This window comes from Silurus aristotelis, assembly GCF_946808225.1.
Source record: "Silurus aristotelis genome assembly, chromosome: 7".
In the NCBI taxonomy this organism is placed as follows: Eukaryota; Metazoa; Chordata; class Actinopteri; order Siluriformes; family Siluridae; genus Silurus; species Silurus aristotelis.
In genome coordinates this window covers 2,570,171-2,592,359 of record NC_139580.1, presented here as the reverse complement: position 1 = coordinate 2,592,359, position 22,189 = coordinate 2,570,171, and the positions used below count along the sequence as shown (strand labels likewise).

Here is a 22,189-nt window from a genome sequence, read left to right as displayed (position 1 = left end):
AACCCCAACTGTTAAGCCCAGTATTGCGCACCCTAGTGGAAGCCCCTACACCTAGTAAAGCAGTGATACACCTGTTTGATTTCATAGCAGACCCAAACAGTGAAGACGAAGAACCATTGATAGAATTAAATGCAGAAGTACCTGAACAGTCTAATTATTGCTCGGGACTGACAGCAACTGTTGTAGTAGAGCCTAAAGAGGTAGTGTGGGAAAGAGGTGCAGCCACCTCAATTCTAGTTGATAAAATCAACTCGTTAAGTGGACAAAGCCGGAAAAATCCAACACGACCTTGTAAAACAGTGAGACGAATAAACGTCTATCTAAAGTGGTCTGCTCAAAATAGAAACCCAGGCCACCGTAGAGAAGCACACAGAGCAAGACAAGGGTGCATCATGAGTACGGAGGAATCCCCAATCACGCCTGTGGATGTGATAATTATAAGGCATAAAGGGGCTGAAAAGGAGATCAAAAAATACATGAAAAAATGGAAAGACCTGACAACTGGGGATTTGCAATGGCCAGAAGAGGGAACATTTAATAAAGAAAAGTGTGATGTAATGAAGACCATGTTGTGTATTTCGTCGTCTTGATGGAGTGTAGCTGTCGGTTGGAAGGAATCTCCGTAGACGCAGTTATTTCGTGTAAATAATGATTTTTATTCAGCACAGAAATATAGCATCTTTACAGGCCTTCCGGTCAAGCCTGGAGTCAGCACGCTCTGATTCAAAGTCTGACTCCCGATCCATGGCTGCACACTCATTATATATTCTGATCATTCTCTGGGTCCGCCTCTTAATGTATAACAGATGTATATGAGCCTACTGTGCAATAATGTTTATCCTAAAGTGAAACCTGTCTTTGTCCAGATTTAATATATCTCAAATGTACCAGCGCTAATTTTCCCAGACCATTCATCTTAACATACAGTGAGAACGGGTCAGAGGTCTTTTCCCAAGAGGATGTGCATCCTGGATCATATTCTATACTTCGGCTTATACTGATTTAAAGACGACCATCCGTTTCATTTTCTCAGTCACGGCTCATAAGATAAGCACTATGGGCCTTTCATACATTTGGCTTAAAGGAAAACATCTGGCCAGATGGTTCAGTAATTAACTTTGGCCGTTTCAGGACTTTCACCATTTGTAGAATTGTATGAGTTAAGGCTTTTAGATATTACACATTTAAGATACTATACGTTTAAGACACTACAACCAGAATAAGAAATTGGGGAGAAATAAAGAAAGAAAAGAAGGAAAAGACAAAACGGAAATTAGACATCATTGAGTGGTTCGAGCATGAGGGGGAAATGCTAAAAGTACACAAAGAAAAGACAGAGAAAGGAACAGGAAGTAAAGAGGGAAAAGGGTCAGAAAAGGCCTCAGCCCCACCATTGAAGGAGTTTGAGGAACAGAAAAAACCACCTCCATATGCTGAAGCAAAGAAGCATGAGGTGATTAGCTTCTACCCAGTACTAAAGAAAGAGTATCATGACATACAACTAGACATAACAGGAGGACGGATTAAAGGGAGGATGGAACTTCCAGCTCCAGACAACAAGATAAACAAGGAAAGAGCAAGACAAACAAATAGAGTGTTATTTCAGACTCCTGATGAAGAGGAGGGGAATGATGAAGAAAGCGGCAACGAAGGGAGATATGACTATGAACACGATTATGATCTAGATATCCCACCTGAAGAATGGGAGAGAGAGCGAGAGGAATTGGAACCGCCTGAGTATGACCAGAATCAAAGACATTGCCAGAAAAAGCAGCCACTAAGACATACAAGGGGTGAAAGCACCCCTAAAGTACAAGAAAGACTAAGCAAAGCCACCTCTCTTTCAGACCTCAGAAACAAAAAAGAAAGCAAAGAAGATTCAAACTCAGGAGAAGAATGCAAAGAAGAAGAAGAGTTTATTATTCTGAACCCAGAAAGAGGGGAAAAAGTGCATGTTCACGGAATATTGGAAATGACGCCAAGAATGCCACAGAAAAGTGATCCACTGCACACAGAGGTAAAAACTCTGCAGGAAGAAATGACATTTCATGAAAAAGAAAATGCAGCAAACAGACAAGAACTGGCAGACACCCAAAAGAGGATGGAAAAAATGGAAGAAATCCTAAAAGACACTCAAAGGGAAATGAGCCAGACAAAGGAGATTATAACGAAAGTGACAGGTGAAAATCATCAATTAAAGGTGAAGCTATACCAACACGAAAATGCCCAACTCGAGGCAGAAATACAGAGAGCAGAACAGAAAAGCTCAGAAAAAATGGACCAGTGCCAACAATATCTTGATGAGCTACAACTTCAACTGTCAATGAATCAGCCAGAAACCAACGTCAAGGCCGGAAGAAAGGAAAGTCAGAAGAAAATAAGAGAAACAACAACGAACTTTCCACAAGAACACAAAATGACAAGGTCACAAGTACAAAGAAAGAATCATGATGATGAAGAGGAAAGCATGGAAGAAGAAGAAAGGATAAGTACTAAATACCGAAAATCCTTGCAGATGCCAGTCATTATAAAAGGCACAGACTCAGTATACACACCATGGTCATTTATGGATCTTACGGGACTAATAAGCAGACTGCCTAACATATGTGAAGGAGCACAAAGATGGATAACACGCTTTGAAGAACAGACTATGGGACAAATGCTGGCTATGGGAGATATCAAGGCAATTTTGACACAGTCATTGGGAAAAGCTAAAATGATAGAAATATTGGATCAGGCACACCTAGGAGAAGTGGGGAAGGATCAAAAGTATGATCGTTGGACATTTGGAGTGAAAAGAAATGACGTATGGAATGCACTTCGCTCCGCATACCCAACTCAATCTGATTTAACCAAGGTAGAAAACCTAAAAATGGACGAAAAAGAGGGGGCTGTTGCCTTTATTCTTAAATTACAGAAAGCATGGGCCGAAGAGATGGGGTCAGCATGGGATGAGACAACGGCTAACATCACATTGTTCAAAATAATGTTAAAAAGGGCACTTCCAAGTGAAGTACAAGAAAAACTTGAGTCAGTTGTGGGACTTAATGCCTTGCCCTGGGCAGCTTTCCAGGCAAATGTCACACATGCTGTGGAAATGTATAGGAAAAAGAAAGAAGCAAATAAACAGGCAGCAGAAGATTTAATAACATTGCTGCACAAAGCACAGCTTGGAGAGATAACTCGGAGCAAACAAGAAAATCAAGAAAAACGCAAAGAAGAGAAAAGTTCAGCTAAACAAGCAGCAGTCATGATGGTACCAACGAATACACAGAAGGATTCAGCTGGTCAAAACATACCAGATCAGGGAAATCAGCAACTAATGCCCGTGGGACAACCAATGATGGCCTATCCAACATATCAACAATATCCACCACAAAACAGAGGGTGGGGGCAAGGAAGAGGCAGAGGAAGAGGAGGAATGTTTCAACCAAGACCAAGGAATTATCAACCACCGAGAGGAGGAAGATGCTGGAACTGCCAAGATCCCAACCACATGATGAGAGACTGCCCATATCCAATAAGACAACAGCAAGGTAACCAACAACAAAATCAAAGTTGGCAAGACCCCGGAAATTGGGCAGGACCATGGATGGGCCAGAGTCAGCAGAATCAACAGACTCAAGCAAACTTTAGAGGCGGCCCTCCGGGGCCACCTCAAGGTAACATGTGAAGATGCCCAGAGAAGCCAGAGGGGGAGCTGGTACAGTGCCCCACCTCACTGTACCCTGCACAAGAACCAACCATAATGGTGGATGTAAGTAACCAGCTCCAAGCATCGTTTTTGATTGACACAGGAGCAACATTCACAAGTATTGGAAAAGAAGGCTCTAGGCTCCCCCTCTCACGCAAAGCAGTAAAGACAGTAGGCTTCTCGGGTAAAACTCAAACTTTGCATTTTACAGAGCCACAAGACATAACAGTAGAAGGAATCACAATACAAGCACCATTGTTGTATTCCCCTGATACCCCAGCAAATCTATTAGGCAGAGATGTATTATGCAAGCTAGGAGCAAAAATCTTCTGTGGACCTACAGGAGTGTGGGTCGAACTTCCCGAATGCCTAGCTCAACAGTATGTGATGGTGGAAAGAAAAATAGAACAACAGACACTGGATAAAGTCTATTGGCTGGAACTCGATGTGACATCCTCAGAAATTCACAAGCTGTATGACCACTGGAAAACATGGTTCACGAACATGCGTCCAGAATGTGTGGAAACCAGGAAACCATGGCATTGCACAATGAGGTATGATGAGGGGGGACAAGATGAAGAATACGAGACTTTGTGGGGAGAACATGTAGAAGGAAACCAGTATAGTCTCAAAGCAGAAAACGTGATCATTGGTCCCCAAGGAATAGCTGCAACAGTACAGCTACCAGACCACATTGCACAGTGGTATTCAGTCGAGAACTCTGTTCCACATGTCTCCCTAATGATCAGGCAAAATTTTAAATCAAAAGACTTAGGGCCAATGGTCAGAGAAGCAAGTCAGAAAACTGAATGGATACCAATAGGAGAAAATATGAGCGTGTCATTGGACAGGAAATATCTCAAAATAAAACTAACAGCTGAAGACAGTGTGGTAGCTCACACCGTTTTGATCAACAGACAGGTGCAGGTGAGAACGCAAGTAGGACAAATTGGACAATGGCAGCAGAAGGTAGAACAGACTGGACTAGAAAGAGAACAGGTACTGAAACAGATTCCGGAAAAGTTATGGACTGAACATCAGACAGATGTAGGGTTAGTTAAGTCATCAGGGTTGGCGAAAATTCAATTAAAACCCAGTGTGCAGTTACCTTACCAGAAACAGTACCCATTGTCGCAACAAGCGATAGAGGGGATAAGACCAACCATCGAGGGATTAGTTGAAGCAGGAGTCTTAATTCCAACAAACAGCCCTTGCAACACACCCATTTTTCCGGTCAGAAAACCTAATTCAGACAAATGGAGATTGGTCCATGATTTAAGACCAGTAAATCGTGTGGTGGTAGCAGAAAATCCTTTAGTACCTGATCCACACACTTTGTTAACAAACATCCCCGAAGGGACTAAATGGTACACTGTGATCGATTTATGCTCAGCATTTTTTAGTGTACCTTTGCACCCTGAGTCTCAGTTCCTGTTTGCATTTACATATGGGGGAAAACAATACACCTACACGCGTCTGCCACAAGGGTATTGTGAAAGTCCGTCAATTTTTAACCAGGTGTTAGCACGAGATCTGGCAGATCTAGACATTCAAAGCAGTTTACTCCAATATGTGGACGACCTACTAATTTGTAGTCAAACTAAAGAACAGTGCATGAAGGACTCGTTAAAGGTTCTGGAAACCCTAGCTCATAATGGACACAAGGTCAGTAAGGAAAAATTGCAATTCTGCCAACAAAAGGTAGAATATTTGGGTAGAGTGCTCGAAGGCACTACACGCAAAATCTCACCCTCACATGTGGAAGCAATTCAGAAAACACCACAACCTCAAACAGTACAACAGATGTTGTCATTCTTGGGTTTAGCTGGTTTTAGTAGACCGTGGATTTGTGATTTTGCATTAAAAACACAACCTCTCAGAGACATGATGAAAGCAGCTGATCAGACAAAATCTAGCGCACGACTGGTCTGGACAGAAGAAGGCAAAAAGGCCTTTGAAATAATCAAAAGTGATCTAAAATCTGCCCCAGCACTAGCCTGTCCAGACTACACAAAACCATTTCACCTCTATGTCTCAGAAAGGCGAGGTTTTGCATCAGCCATTTTAGCACAACAGCAACAGAGTATGGGGAAGAAGCCAATTGCATACTATAGCACAGCTCTTGACAATGTGGAAAAAGGCATGCCACCCTGTTACAGAGGATTGGCAGCCGCAGCGTTTGCCTATCAGAAAGCATCAACAATCACGATGGGTCATCCAGTGACCCTGTACACTTCTCATGCATTACATGCTCTGCTGACAAGTCAAAAGTTTGTAATCACAAATGCACGAAGAACAGGGTATGACGTAATTCTGTCTGCACCGGAACTGACAATTGAGAGATGCCTCACAAATAATCCAGCTGATCGAGTAGTCTTGACAGATGAGGGAATTCCCCATGAATGCACTACAGAGGCAGAGAAATTTCTAAAAGCCAGAGATGACCTAGAGAACCAACCATTGCAAGATGCCCAAATTGTCATGTTTGTGGATGGTTCATGCTATCGCTCAAATGATGGCAATAAAGCAGGATATGCCGTGGTCATGCACAATGAGGAAGATGACTCGTTTCGAGTACTAGCTAGTGTAAGTGTGCCACAACCTTGCTCTGCCCAATTGGCAGAAATAAAAGCTTTAGCAGCAGCATGTAGACTAGGAGCAGGGGGAAAGTGTACTATTTACACTGATTCAGCCTATGCACATGGGGTATGTCACACATTTGGACCCATCTGGGAACAAAGAGGTTTCCAGAGAGCTGATGGATCATCCATTTTGCATGGTCCCGCAATTTCTGATTTGCTCAAAGCAATGATGCTTCCAAAAGCATTAGCCATTGTGAAATGTAAAGCCCACAAATCTGATGGGGAGATGATTAGTAGAGGTAATGCAGCAGCAGATGAGGCAGCTAAAAAAGCAGCAGTAGGCGAAGACTGTGTGAAAGTGATGATGCAGGAAGGAGAGCATGAGGAAGTAAGAGGGCAGGTAACAGAAGAAGATCTTGGAGAATATCAGGATTTAGCAAGTGGGGAAGAGAAAGAAAAGTGGAAGAAACGGGGTGCAGTACAAGACCCCAACACAGGGTTATGGAGAAGTGTTGATGGAGTGTGGGTGGCACCGCTAGCTCTTCTACCGAGGCTCATTGCTGATTCACATGGGGTAGATCACTGTAATCGTAGGGAGACAATAGACACAATCCGAAGGAATTGGTGGTCGCCATATCTGGCCAGTATGGTGGACAAAATCCTGAGGTCCTGTGAGCTATGTGCAGCACGTAATGTCAGAAAACATTTCACAGCACCAATCAGTCACATTCCTGAACCAAGGGGACCGTTTCGACATTTGATGATGGACTTTGTGGACATGGCAGACAGGAAGGAAGGGAAAAGATATATCTTGGTAGTAATAGATCGTTTTAGTAGATGGGTAGAAGCAACAGCTACTGCCAAGAATGACGCAAAGACTGTGGCTAAGTTTCTGATCAGGGAAGTAATTCCAAGGTTCGGGATACCTGATAAGTTGAGCTCTGACAATGGACCACATTTTGTGAATAATGTGATCAAGGCATTTTCAGAAGCTTTGTGTATCAAGCAAAGAATGGGGTGTGTTTACCATCCACAATCACAGGGAATGGTTGAACGAGCAAATGGGGTGTTGAAGGAGAAAATAGCAAAAATTTGTGCTAGCACAGATTTGAATTGGGTGCAGGCTCTTCCACTGGCATTGATGAAAATGCGCTCTCAAACAAATCGCAATACACACCTGACACCACATGAGCTGCTGACTGGAAGACCCATGCCAGTCGCTTTTACACAAGGACCTTACACAGGCTCCTCACTTGACCAACTTGAAGCAGACATGTCTAGTTATTGCAAACATCTGACGCAAATACACAGAACTTTATATTCACAGGTCTGTGAAGCCACACACAGAGCACATGTTGATGAGCCACTGCAGCAGGTGCAACCAGGTGATTACGTGTACATCAAAGTGTTCAAAAGAAAACACTGGAGTGAGCCACGACGTGAAGGCCCATTCAAGGTGGTATTAGCGACTCCTACCGCAGTCAAGGTCGAAGGTAAGGAACACTGGTATCACCTTAACCATTGTTGCAGAGCTGCAGTGAAAGGACCAAAGTGGAGGAAATCTCAGGCTGAGTTGGCACACTGTGCAGACTCTGACGACTCAGAAAGCGATGACGACAGCGCTGGCCCAGCTCAAGACAGAGGGCCAGCATACAGAACACGTGCCAAAACCAAACAGCCACGACCAGTTGAAGGGGAACCGAAGGCAGGGTGCTCATATCAGGTTGATTCACAACCACAGCACGAGACAATAGATTCTGACAAACTGGAAGAGACTGTTCACAGACTACTAGACAGTGACGAAAACACTCTCATTCCACCTGAACAGTTTGGCACCCTTAATCTACAAGATCTAGTAGACCTAGATATCAATCTACCTGTGGAACCATGATGGAGAGTTCCCCAAAATCCAAACAGACTCACCCCACCAAAAGAGACTGGGCGGTACTTGTCATGGCTTTAGTTGTATGGTTCATTTGCACTTACATTTCCCTTAACCGATATCTACATCATCCAGCAGATGTATCAGTCCCTTTGTCTAACATTTCTCTAAATAACTGCTCTCAGCCCGCAGCATGCCCAGAAAGTCGCAACATGTCCACACACAGATACAAGAGATCTAAACCTCTATGGTCCCTAGATCACCACGCTAAAACCAGTCTCACTTCAGCAGAAACTGCTAGAGTTTCTGTATATTTGGCAAGAAACGTGCTTGCAGACCAATTCCGGTGTGCACTGGGTGTTTTGAATAACACCAAGGTCCTACCATTCTTTCCTGCAACTGCACAACATATATTTGTAACATATACTATATCCCTAGCTCATCCTCGTAACTCAACAGAAACAACAGACACTCCCGAATACGAGATGAGACTTGAGGCTCGAATGACCGACACAGATAAAGGAACAGACATTATAGTGGTCACAGGAGTACCTCTCAGAGTTGTCTCTCATATGGCAGGCTCCCGCAGTTGTGCTGCTATCACGCTTTTATGGTTCTACGGTTTTCCCCAAGTAGGTCTCCCACATGGCACGTTCGAAAGAACCTCAGTAGAGTCTCTAGTGTATGGGACTGATCTATATAAGATTTTTGTATATGTCCCTAACTGGCAAGAAGGGATGAACCTACCTAGAATACAACTCAGTTTTAGATACAAGAACCCCATCTATCCCTCCAATTCAAAAGCCCCATCTTGTGTTAGATGCACTGAAAGGATCAACGTAACATCAGTAAAGCAATATGCAGAAACTACAAATATTCAGCCAAACCTTAACCTGTACAGACAATGGCTGGAAGAGTCAGGACGTGCAGCAGTGCCTAACTCTACATGTATTGTATGCGACAGAAGATCTCGTCGCCCACCTCGTGTTATGCCAACAGTAGGGTTAGAGGCATGCGACAAAGAACCCTACGATACCACTCATCTCTGTCCAGCAATATGTTTATTGGGTTCAGCCGCTGAAAATTATGGAGCCACATGGATGCGCTCCCGTAGTGCTTCATGCGAATATCAGCCCCTAGCCACACTCAGTAATGATGACTTGCGGGTGATTGTGCACCCAGAACAAACTTTCCCATTGTGCCTTCGCGCAAAAGGAGTAATTACTGTAGGTTCATTACCTGACAAGGCATGTGTACAACAGATTGACGCAACGTTCCACATACTTAACTTAAGACAGTCTTGTAATTCCTCCACACAAAAATGTGACATTAATGCACGTAGACAGTTTCATGTCCCGAACTTGAGAATGGGCACACTGCCCTTAGCGGACATATTTTGGTTCTGCGGAGGAAGTGAAGTGCTGCAGGTTCTACCTAGCCTGTGGCATGGTCTTTGCGCTCCAGTAGTTCTAGAAGGACGTCTCATTGTTATGGCGGTAAATGAGACCCGCTTAAATGACCTGTTTAGATCAAGACGACGTCGGGATGCTCCTCAGGGTAACATTGCACAGACCATTTTCTCTAGTATCGTGAACGACTATAGGGATAAATATCTCACGATCACTAATAAATCTAGGTTACCCTCATGGGGCCCGGATCCTGATATCTATATAAGTTGGAAGGGCACACCAGTAGGTGTTCCAGCTGAATTTGCCGCTCTAGACAAGGGTGCCTCCAAGGCATTGACAATGTTTCTCCCTTGGATCCAGATAGACCGCAATATGGCCTGGATAAATTATATTTGGTACAACCAACAACGTTTTATCAATCACACAATTGAAGCCTTGAAACTGATATCGGAACAACTTCATGCCACTACACTAATGGCTGTGCAGAATAGGTTCGCGATTGACAAACTGCTTGGCCCAGACCAAGGTGTATGCCATCTTATTGGGGAGGACTGTTGCGCGGTTATTCCTCTCCACACTGGCTCTGCAGGTCCGCTACACGCTCTACTGGACCGTATGGTGAAAGCTCGTGATGAGATGGTCTCCAATAATGCGAAGGAATCTGCTCTGTCCAGCTGGCTAAGTTGGCTTTTTTCTTCGAGCTGGTTGGCGGGACTGGTGCGCATTGGAACTACACTTGCCATTATTCTTGCAGCCGTGGCATGTTTTGTTTGCTGTGGAATTCCTTGTCTTCGTGCTCTTATCAGCAAGACTGTGCACTCACTGTTCGGACAATATGTACAGTTCCCAATGTCTGCTGTCACAGAGCAGGAATTTCCTGTAGATCACATCTATGCTGCCATGGACCATGATGTTTATGTGGACATGAATGCAAGGCTTTTTGCCCTGTGCGAAGGACACAAATAACTTTCCCCAGACATATCCTTTTTACTATGTATATATATATATATATATATATATCTAACTAACCATCTATTTATCCGTGTTTGATTACTGCTCTCGATAATAATGACATGCTCACTGAGTCTTCCTTCTATATTTCCACTTTTAGGAAAACTGCTTCGGATGCTTGCTGTCTTAATTCTGTTGTATGAACCATGTTGTTGTTGTGAGTTCTCCATGTTGTGTGCAGGAACATGGCCGCTGGTGAACCCAGGTGGCTACAGCCGAATCTGCGGCTGTTTCCTGGTGTGTGCGCATTCACTGACACGTGTTATGAGGGATATCGCTTCGCCTTCGACACATTCAGGGGTCCCTGTGAAGCATGTGATGCCCTCGCCTTTGACCGTCAGACACATTGCTTGTGGTGCCAGGGCTGTGACGACTGTCCATTAGGAGACCGGTGCTATGATGGACCCCGTGATTGGTTCGGTTTTCCTCCACAAAGAGATGATTTTGTTTGGGAAACAGATGAGGACCAGCGTAGACCAGTGACCGCCATTATGCGCCACGCTAACATGTTTTCTCCGGAGGGAATGTGGTTAGACTCCATTCAGAACTCTGTTTATGATCTTCCTGGTGGACTCCAGCTGGTCACTCGTGTATTCACTATGCGTCGTGCTATCTCCCTGGGCGAATCATTTGGAGCTCTTTCCTTCTCAACAAGAGCTCGTAACACCCATAGTTTCCTGCTCACGACCTTCGTCATGCAACGCACTACTGTGACATTCTACACCATTACCTTAGGAGGCTATGTTCTGTGGACAACGGAACCAGCCAAACATCGGAACTGGCACTGTCGCCCTATCCTGGTTCGCAGATGCCGCATGCGTGCTATAGACTCAGAAATAATCTCAATGCAGGGTAGACGTTCCCGCTTAAAATGGTACTACGCTGTGTGGTTCGCGATACAGACTGGTCGCCGTATACCTGCTCCCTTACCACATTGGATAAAGCGGTTGTCACCTGTCCCATAGCTCTACCACATTTATGCGGACTATATTGTTTCGTTTTCATTTTAGTTCTATTTCACATGTCTCATATTGAAAGCTGCATGTACAATCACGACTGAGGATGACCTTGGTGATGATTCTTCCACTGTCGCGCCACTGGCGGGCAAAGTGGGAATTTTCCCTGGCACTTGACTGTCTACAGGGTTTTTCGCCCACTCCTAGTTCATCAATGTTGTGATTAGGCACGGCCCTTGCATTTAGAGGGTGGGAGTAATGTCGATCTATTGTTTGTTCATTTATCTTTCCTTTGAGTTTCTTTACGTTTATTATTTTCGCTTATTTTTCCAATTTTAAGTGGCTTGATTTTTGTTCACCTTATTACACGATTCAACGTATGTTGTAGTCTTACACTGAATATTATTCATAATATTATCACTCAATTTGATTACAACACTGGTGTTGATAGCTTCTGGGTATTCATGAGTACTAGGTTCCTTTTATTGAGTTGATGTTTCAATGGTGTAAGTGGATTGTTTAAAGTGTGTACTTGTGATCATTTTACTTTTGATTACCGTGGATATTAAGCCTTAATGGACTTTTCCAACACATTCACGTGGATATAAACACACGAGTACCTGGTAAAGTACTAGTAACCTCTTCCAGGGCTCCAACAAGACCCCCTGCGATACGTAAAGTATCTGGGTCAGAAGAAAACAACATGTGCCAAAGAACACAAAAGACTTTTTACGTTGGTTTTACTATTGCATTACATGATATGTATGATTGGTAAGGTTATCACGGAAGTAAGCGGAATGTGAGACTATGAAGTCTCAGAGGGGGGAGTAATGTCGAGAAATAATTTTAATCAACCTTATCTAGCGGATGTTATAATCAAACTAACATTAATCCAAAAAAAAAAAAACCTAAATCAAATATAGAACTTATTAGATACAATAGAAGTAGTTTTGATAACACCTATTTAACTATATGTTAATCAAGTCTTTATTTACACCAAGTATAAAATAGTAATAATAAGATATTTACATGTGTGAGTAGGATAGATTCTCTGACTGAATGTTATAAGTGTGTGGAATAGATAAAGAAGGACAGAAAACGACCTTGAGGGAGTTTTAAGCATTTTTATTGGGATAGCAAGGCGGTTGGGCTGCTGCAGCTGCAGGAGACATGAAGGAGTAGCTTGGCCCAAGGCCGGGTGAAGGCACAGGAGCACGTTGGTTTGGCGCAGGAGATGTAGGGGAATAATCATAATGTAGGGGAGACCAGTGTGAGGGATAGGGAGAAAACGGTGGGGGACAGGAGCCTTCACTGCAGTTGTCATCATAAGCTCGATAGCGGGTAGCAGAGAGATCAGGAGAGGTCTGTGTGCCCATGTCGCGCGTAGCAGTGCTCTGCACTATGCGAGGAGGCAGATAGGGATTCGCTGGAACAGTTAGGCCAGAGAGTTGTTCAAGGAAATGAGCAAGCTCAGCAGCAAGTGAGGAGAGCTGGAACTGGCGGTATTGTCTGCGAAGAAGACCCATTGGAGATATTCCAGAACGTTTGCGTGGCGGAGCTGAGCAAAAGAGACCAACAGAGATAAGATGTTAGACAGGGTAGCATCACGGTGACTGCTAGGTGTAGGCAAAGGATAACACACATTCAAGAGAAAATTCTATATACTATGCAACAATCGGTTCAGAATGCACAATTAAAATATAACCTGGGCACTTGCAGCTATCAAATAAAATAATATAATCAAGCACATGTATACAGACAATCTAATACACTGAGATAACTCAATTCAATAAATGTAGAATAGCAAACAGCATTATAAAAAGAGTAAAGCATAACACTTACCCATTGCAGGTGCAGGAAGACAAAATAGGCCGCAAAAATGGTGTTCACACTTGGAGGACTGAAAACAGCATATGGTTGGATCTAGAAAAATAAGGGCTTTATACTCACTTATTTTTTTTTATATAAAATCAAGGAAAAGGCCGAATATAAGGGGAATTGGGAAAAAACAGGAACTCCAAATATGGTGTTGTTTGGAGGAATAAGCACCAAGGTCAAAGATAAGGGGAATTGAAAAAAAGAGGGCAAGATCGGAAAATAGGGGAATTACTCAAGGTGAAGAAATTAGAAAAAATAGAAAGATACGGTGGCTACAGAGTATAAATACAAGCGTGAAACAGACAGTACTTGTACTTCCTCACTTTGGCGTGCTCTATCATTTTGATGTGCTGTTCATTTTGATGTGAGGTACCCATCTTCTATTGAGCTCATTGGAACGTGTATGGAATAAAGAAGTTTGCTTTTACTCATCTGAGACTGAGGATCCTTCATTGGCAGTTTGTGTCTATTATATTTAAGTTTTTCTAGAGTTGGCTGAGCATTATTGGGAATCTTCTAAACGAAAGAATCCACCCTCGATGTGTCGCCTCAGAGACGGGCTCTGAGTTCCGACACGGTCCTCCAGGTCCCTCTGACGGCGACGTCGGTCCTCCAGGTCCCTCTGACGGCGACGGCGGTCCTCCAGGTCCCTCTGACGGCGACGTCGGTCCTCCAGGTCCCTCAGAGGGTGGTACGACGTTCCTGGTCTCCGCCTGGGATGTCCTCCACTCCCCGGTCATTGTCATGGTTGGCGTCCAGTTCCGGTGTCCCGCCATGGAGGTCGCTCCGGCTCCAATCCCCGCCAGGGGCTTTACTCAGCCTCCCGTCAGCACCGAGGGCGTGGCTCCGTTCCGGATCCTCCTGCAAGGTGTTGTCCCATGCCGGCTCTTCGCAGAGGATGCTCACCAGGCCTCCGTTGCTCCCAGGCGTCTAAGGAGGCCTTCCTCGGAGTGCCCTGGCCCGCCTGGCATAGGTGGGTTTTGGGGCGTCAGGTGTCGCCCCTGGAGGGGGGGGGTACTGTCAGGGATTCACCCTGCCACGCCCCCCTCTGTAGCTGTCAGGGATTCACCCTGCCACGCCCCCGTCTGTAGCTGTCAGAGATCCACCCTGCCACGCCCCCCTCGATAGCAGTCACGCTGCTTCCCAAGATTACCGACAGCTGTGGCTCATGAAAGATCAGACTACATAAACTCACGTTTTTGAGTCACAGGCTGTCGGTCGTTATATTGTCAAGATGGACAATCGCGTGGCTGCTCGACCGCCGGCTGTATATGCGGATTCCACTTCCGACTTGGATTACTCATTGCCGAAGGCTTTATGGATTATGCTTGGGACATTCGAACTCATAGCGGACAACGCGTATCGAGCGGATGTCTTTGTTTGTTGTTTTCAACGGCTTATGAGTGTTTTTGTGTTGTACGGTTGTTGAAATAAAAGGACAATGATCGGACTATATCGGCTTCCGCGTCTGCAGTCTGACAACATCAGCCTAAAACTCTGTTTAGAGGAATTATAACACGCTTTATTTTTAAATACATGAAGTCAAAACAAATAGGGGAAAATAAGTGGTAGATAAGTGTTTGAGGAAGAAGAAGGTCTCCACCGTCTGTTTAAAGATCTAGAGGAAGTTCATTCCACCATTTCGATGCCAGAACAGAGAAGAGATTTTGTACCTCTTACCCTGAGAGCAGGTTGGTCTGTAACAGCATTAAAGTTACCTGGTTTTCACATCGACCAGTTTCTTATGAAGCATCTTATTCCATATCATCTTGTAGTCATATGAGCCTTAAACTTTGCCTCACCATTTAAATAAATAAAAAAATTTGTATTTACATAACCAGATTATTATAACATGCAACATCATGTATTTATATCAGATTATTTTATGTTTGCAGAAATCATTGTTTGTCTCAGCCTACGTCCACATTATTCCAGAAAGATGCAAACAAAACAAAACACTCAGATTGCTACACTGTACATATTTATCTATTTATACCAAATAAAGAGTCGTCTGTTTGTGACACCTGATCAGCGTCTCCGAGGCTGTTGGGAGGCGACTGCTGCGTAGGTCACACTGTCCGAATCTGTCGCTGTGTTTTTCTTAGCAGCTGCTCTGGGCCTTCCTCCATGCTGGATGCTGGCATAATGCATGCTTTCCTCCTATAGAGAGACAGAGAGAATTTTGTAGCATGGAGCCTGCAATTTAGACCAAAAAAAATGTACCATGCAGCTACAAAATTTAAACCTTGCAAACCCTCCGAAAGCCACACGTCCTATTCATCATGTTCATGTTTCTGTCTACTTGATAGGAGCAGACAAATTTGTGTATCTTTTATTAGAGCAGTTAAAAATTGGTGCTTTGAGTTCAATTCTCTCATACTGACCACTGGATCTTATTAGAATTAGAATTAGAATTTTTGCTCTCCATAAAGATGCCAAGGCTGTAAGAAGATCAGTATCACCCTGAAACTGAGTTACAGTACAGTGTTCAGGGTCATACAGAGTTTTTCCAAGACAGGATCCACTCTGAACAGACCTCACAAGGTTCCATCTAAGAAGTCAAGCCGGATGTGTGAATCATGGTGGATTTTGGTGCTGATTTGAGACTCAAATAATTATTACTATTATAGTAATTAATAATGAATTTTTGGTAGTGCCTTCAGATTTGTGGTAACAGTTTGGAGAAGAATCACATATAGCAGGATAAATATACAGGATATATAAAGACACGCCCCACTTTACGAACAATCACTTTACGAACCTTCACGGATACAAACAAACCTGTTCTTAAAGTGAAATTTGTTCAGAGTCGAAAAAATTTTAAAACTGAGGAGAGTCACTGCGAGCTAGTCGTCGACCGTAACGAGTCTACATGATGTGTACTGGACTATTTTTTTATTACTTAATACAAAATATTGTATACAGTATTTTTATTATTTCTATTTGTTTTAGTATATTTTATTGTTGGGGAGGTGGGGTGCATCCAGAGTTGATTATATATATATATATATATATATATATATATATATATATATATATATATATATATATATATATATATATATAAGTCCTCTTTAAAACAAGCAACTAATAGAAGTGAACAAGAATATACTTGCAAACTATATGTTATATACACATTATATGTCCAAAAGTATTGGGTCACCTGACTTCCACCATTATTATAGCAGCTTACATTCCCCCTGATGCTGATGCCAAGTTCGCTATGAAAGAACTTTATGTGGCCATCAGTAAACAACAGACTGTTCACCCGGAAGCTGCGTTTATTGTTGCGGGAGATTTTATTCACTCAAACTTAAAGGCAGTGCTCCCCAAAAATCATCTCTCCTCGGATATCCTGGTGAACTTCTACCGCTGCGCAATAGAAAGAATCCTTACCAGCTGTGTCTCACAGCGCAAGGCACTGCAGCGGGTGGTGAAAACCGCCCAGCGCATCACAGGGACTTCACTCCCAGCCATGGAGGACATTCAAAAGAAACGCTGTCTGCGTCGAGCTCGCAGCATTCTTAAAAACTTCTCTCATCCCGCCCATAGACTGTTCTCTCTTCTGCCCTCCGGACCAGGACCAGCTGACTAAAAAACAGCTTTTTTCCTAGAGCTGTCTCTTTACTGAACTCTGCCCCTCGCTGATACACTACCACATTTACCCCCACACCTCACACTTCGTTATTTCACTAATGGACTGTCTACACAGAAACACATGCTCATTTCTCACCTCACACTTTGTATTGCACTAACAGACTGTTTACACAAAACTATACTCATTTGCACACTGCTCTCTTTGCATTGCTGCTCACCATTACCTAATTTACCATTGTATATATACCCGTTTTTCTCTTTATAGTAATATCAATATATTATGTTCACCATTCAAATCCTTCTGTAAATCATGTTCATAGTACATATAAACACATCTGTATATTATATTCATAATACATATATCTTCATCTGTATATTACTGTTTATAGTCCTATATTACCATTCTATTTAACTTATGTAAATCATGTAACACTGTATATCCTGCACTTGCTGTTATTGCACTCTGGTTAGACCCAAACTGCATTTCATTGCCTTGTACTTGTACATGTGTAATGACAATAAAGTTGAATCTAATCTAATTTAATTTATCATCTCTGGGATAAATGTGATCACTGACTGCACCCCAGGAACCTTCTTACTTCACCTACATCAGTACCTGACTTTACCAACACCATTGTGGGTGATTAAATCTCCAGAAATCTCCACAAGCAAAAGCACAACTGAACATCCTCCCAGATAAGTGGAAGTCATTAGGAACTAAATGTGGAATAGGATGTAAAAAAAATGCATAACATTCTTATGGGGTCCACAAAGCTTTAGGCATGTCTCTGTTTCTTTTCCTTGGAAAACAGATGCAGGATGCAATCTCCAGATGAAAGGTGTATGTATATAATATATATATATATCCCACTATAAGAACTTCCTATCACATGATTAACTTAAATATTCTAATATGAATTTGTAACCTGTTCATTGGCACAGGGACTGAGTGCGCACACAAATAATTTCCATTACATGAACAGGTTCACATCATAAAATAAATTAAAGGTAATAGTGACTTTCAATCTGAAGACGACATGTTTGTGTTATTTACACATTAAATATTAATAGAAGATTTCTGGTACCTTTTCAGCAGCATCTGTGGAACTGCTACATAATGATACTGACTTTCCTGTAAGGGACAATTATTTGATTTGAAAATGACACGTATTAATTAAACACTGATATAAGATTAATAACAAAAATTCTGATTTCAATGTTAATCTATTGTAGATATATAAATAAAAAAAATAAATAAATATATATATATATGTATGTATGTATGTGTGTGTGTGTGTGTGTGTGTGTGTGTGTGTGTGTGTGTGTGTGTGTGTGTGTTTTCCTATATCAGCTAATAGTTCTGTGTGAAAGGAAGCGGTGAGTCACTACACACTAGATCTGTTTTTATCTAATAATAGATAGTTAACACACAAAAAATATTTTCTGCTGCTGTTGCATTTGTTTCACTCTGCCTTATTTATTAATGTTGGAACAAAGACTTCATTCTGTCAGGTTAATATTTAATTAGTGGATGATTTCATATTGTGAAACTGAATAGTGTATAAACTCAACTGCTGAGGAATTCATACAACTCTGATTTATAAAGAGTTATTTTTAGAGCTAATTGCTAAATGATGCCCAATGATGATAAAGATAAATAACTGCACCTTTGAGCCTGTAGCAAAACACACACATGCAGAGGTTCAGTAGGACAGAGACCACACACACACTCATGGTTATCCAGAGCTTTGTTTCTGTAGACTGCTGTGTATTTGGACTACCATTAGGCTGTTCATCTGAAATACATAAACAGTGACACAGATGACTATATTTTATTACATTTTGCTTTAAAATATACAATAGCTATAAAAATGTAAATCAGTGTTTGTATAATTGAGAAGCCAGACATGCTATTTAATCCAGTTTATATCTTCAGTCTTCTTACCACTGTTTATTATTTCACTTTACATTTACAAGAATCAGTTTGTTAACCTTGTGGAGTTATCAGGTTCTGAGTTTCGCTTTTAGAGAAGCACAGAGGTTCACTCAGTTTATTTAGCCTCTAGATCCTGTTTTGTAATGTGTCCAGTAAACACTTCTTTTATTTTAATTATTAGAAAGCGCACACACATCCAGCCTTTCTTACAGGAATCGGTTTAATATAAGGTAGATATTCTTCTGATTACTCCTATAGCACAAATGAGACAGAACTGGACTCCTGTTAGCTTTAGGAAAAGTTGTTAGCAAAGAGGTTCACTTATTTTTCCCAGACTGAATGGTGACACAGTCTGCTTGATGATGAGCTTTTAGTTTAGCTAAATTGTGTTTCTCTCTAATTGTGGCTGAGATTAATGTTAAACCTTTTATAATGAATCAGTGCAAAAACCCTGCTAATTCCAGAGGGTTCACAAACTTCTGCTCTATACACATGATCCCCTCATTTCTGCTTAAAAAAATACTTAATATTGAAATATTTATCTGCTTTCTAATTCTGATCAGTTGATCACCTTGAATAAGAAGTGTTTAATTAACTAACATTTCAAATAGTAAACATTCCTGTATTGTCTCTTTAGTCTTTAATTTTAATTTAACATTTGGAAAGTAAACTTCTAAATAAATAAAGGCAAGAGAGTGAGGGGAAAATAACGATAATCAGAACTAGTAAGAATTAGCCTGAATATTTTAGATTTATGTTTATTGCATGTATATGGTTTTATTTTTAAATAAATTATTATTATCATCTATTCTAAATCTATTATATTAATTTATTTACATATTATTAGTAAAGTGTTTAATGTATCAATTAAATAATAGTGAAATTAAGGAATAAATTATGTTACACTAAACAAATGTATGGCTACACATAAAGACTGCAATAATCAGACTGAATAAAGTTTAGTTACTGACCTGGAAAGTTCAGTCTGATGGGTTTCCCAAACTGAATGTGTTTTGCATCGTTTCGTCCTCCACAGTAATAAAACCCCAGATCCGTCTCTCGAACTCAAATAATCACTAAACTGACTGAACTGCTGCTTTCTTTTAAAACAAAGTGACTCTTATTTACATTATAACTGAGGGAAAAGGTTTTCTTCAGCAGCCCTTTTTCAGCAGATATCAGCAGCTTCACCTCATCAGATCTCAGTTGATACCACGATATCTCACTATAATCAGTGATGGTACAGAGCAGGGTGATGTTCTCTCCAGGATGGACAGATATGAAGTCAGATGAAGTGATGTGAAGGAGACACGGTGTGAAGAAAGCTGAAAGAACAGAATATTAGGTGAACAGACAAATAATCAACATTTCTACATTCATTACCTGCTTCTGTTTACTGCGATTTCAGAATATTTAGAAATGAAAACTTCACATTCTACAGGAAAATAAAAAGTATTTTAAGTAATTTATGTATTGTGTAATTAATGTAATGGGTACAGTCAGTGTTCATTCATCCCAAATGTGTTCAGTATGTTTTAGATCAGAGCTTGATAGCAGGCTACTCAAGAAATCCTCTTTCTTGAGTCCTCTTTTAAAAATATCTGCAAACTGTATAGTTTATATACATTCTATATGTCCAAAAGTATTGGGTCATCTGACTTTTTCAGCTCTATGTGGTTCTTCTGTAAACAGTTACCACAAAGTTGGGTGCACACAATTGAATAGGACGTCTCTGGATGCGGTAGCATGACATGTTCTCTCTCTTTGAATATCTGCTTGCTTCTGTTTAGTGTGATTTCAGAATATTTGTTTTTTTTTTAACTAATAATAAAACTATGTTCAGATACAGTTCCTCACAAAACTGATGATATGAATATGTACTTTTGATTTCCTCCTGACCTACAGTACATGTTTAATAATGTATAATAAACTCCTATTATAAATGTTGTTTGTAGAAACTCACCAGATAGCATATGTAGTATAAATAGATCCAGGAGATTTGCCATTTCTTCACATCACAAGCTGGTGATGTTTTTTTTAAATGATTCACTTAAGTTAAACTGTCTCTGTTCTTATGGTGCCTCTTTAGTTCCTGTTTTGTCAAATGTCCAGTAAGCAGCTAATCACTAGTGCTAGCTGAATTCTCAGAAAGCAGATACAGACCACGCCTCCTTAGTTTATTCATTAGTTTCTTCTTCTTCTTTCGGCTGCTCCCATTAGGGGTCTCCACAGCAGATCATCTGTCTCCATACCCCCCTGTCCTCTACATCTGACTCTTTTACACCAACGACCTGCATGTCTTCCCTCACCATATCCATAAACCTCCTCCTCCTTGGTCTTCCTCTTTTCCTCCTTCCTGGTGGCTCCATCCTCAGCATTCTTCTACTGATATACCCCATGTTCCTCCTCTGCACATGTACAAACAATCTCAATCTCACCTCCCTCACCTTGTCTCCAAAACGTCCTACATGTGCTGTCTCTCTAATAAACTCATTTCTAATCCTGTCCATCGTCGTCACTCCCAACGAACATCTCAACATCTTCAGCTCTGCTACCTCCAGCTCCACCTCCTGTCTTTTACTCAATGCCACTGTCTCTAAACCATACAACATCTCAGGTCTCACCACAGTCCTATAAACTTTCCCTTTCATAAACTTTCCCTTTCACTCTCACAGATACTCTTCTATCACTAATCGCTATATATATATATATATATAAATACAAAACGAATTAAAAATGTTGTTACCTAATGAATGTATCCAGGCTGAACATCCACATATAGAACACAAGCAGAGAAAAGATGATGATGATGATGATGATGATGATGATGATGATCAGGAATGTCTCTGTTCTCAGTCATGTTCTCATCACTGACTCCCTCTGTCTCATCCACATTAGCTTTACTTCTTACTGCCTTCTGCCTGCTGATTCTTATATACGTAAAGAGTGAGAGTCAGGACTTTATACACCAGCGGATTGAAAAAGAAGCGCAGTAACAGGAAATCGGTTGTTCGGCTGAAATCGGTGCAGTAAAAAGAAAAATTTTATATTTCACCAAATCAATGGATTAAAACTAAAGTAACGAGTCTGTTTTGAAAATGTAAGAAGTAAAAAGTACAGATATTTGTGTAAAAATGTAATGAGTAAAAGTAAAAAGTTGTCTGGAAAATAAATAGTGGAGTAAAAAACTGATACCAGAAAAATCTACTGAAGTACAGTAACGAAGTATTTGTACTCCGTTACT

General features: G+C 41.4%; 2 long non-coding RNA genes across 4 annotated transcripts in view; one reads left to right on the top strand and one right to left on the bottom strand.

Annotated features, from left to right (window-relative positions):
- LOC310728963 overlaps positions 1-22,189 on the top strand; it is a 73,231-nt gene that overhangs the window by 24,362 nt on the left and 26,680 nt on the right. The gene's annotated exons all lie outside the window — the stretch shown is intronic.
- Positions 15,401-21,130, bottom strand: LOC310728969. 2 transcript variants are annotated; one of them, XR_014534413.1, is made up of 5 exons: positions 20,909-21,130; positions 19,917-20,270; positions 18,677-18,805; positions 18,095-18,141; positions 15,401-15,572 (listed from the first exon to the last, which is right to left on the bottom strand). It is a non-coding gene; the product is annotated as an uncharacterized lncRNA (long non-coding RNA). The 2 variants fall into 2 exon arrangements; XR_014534414.1 differs by having other exon boundaries at positions 15,401-15,569; positions 20,909-21,129.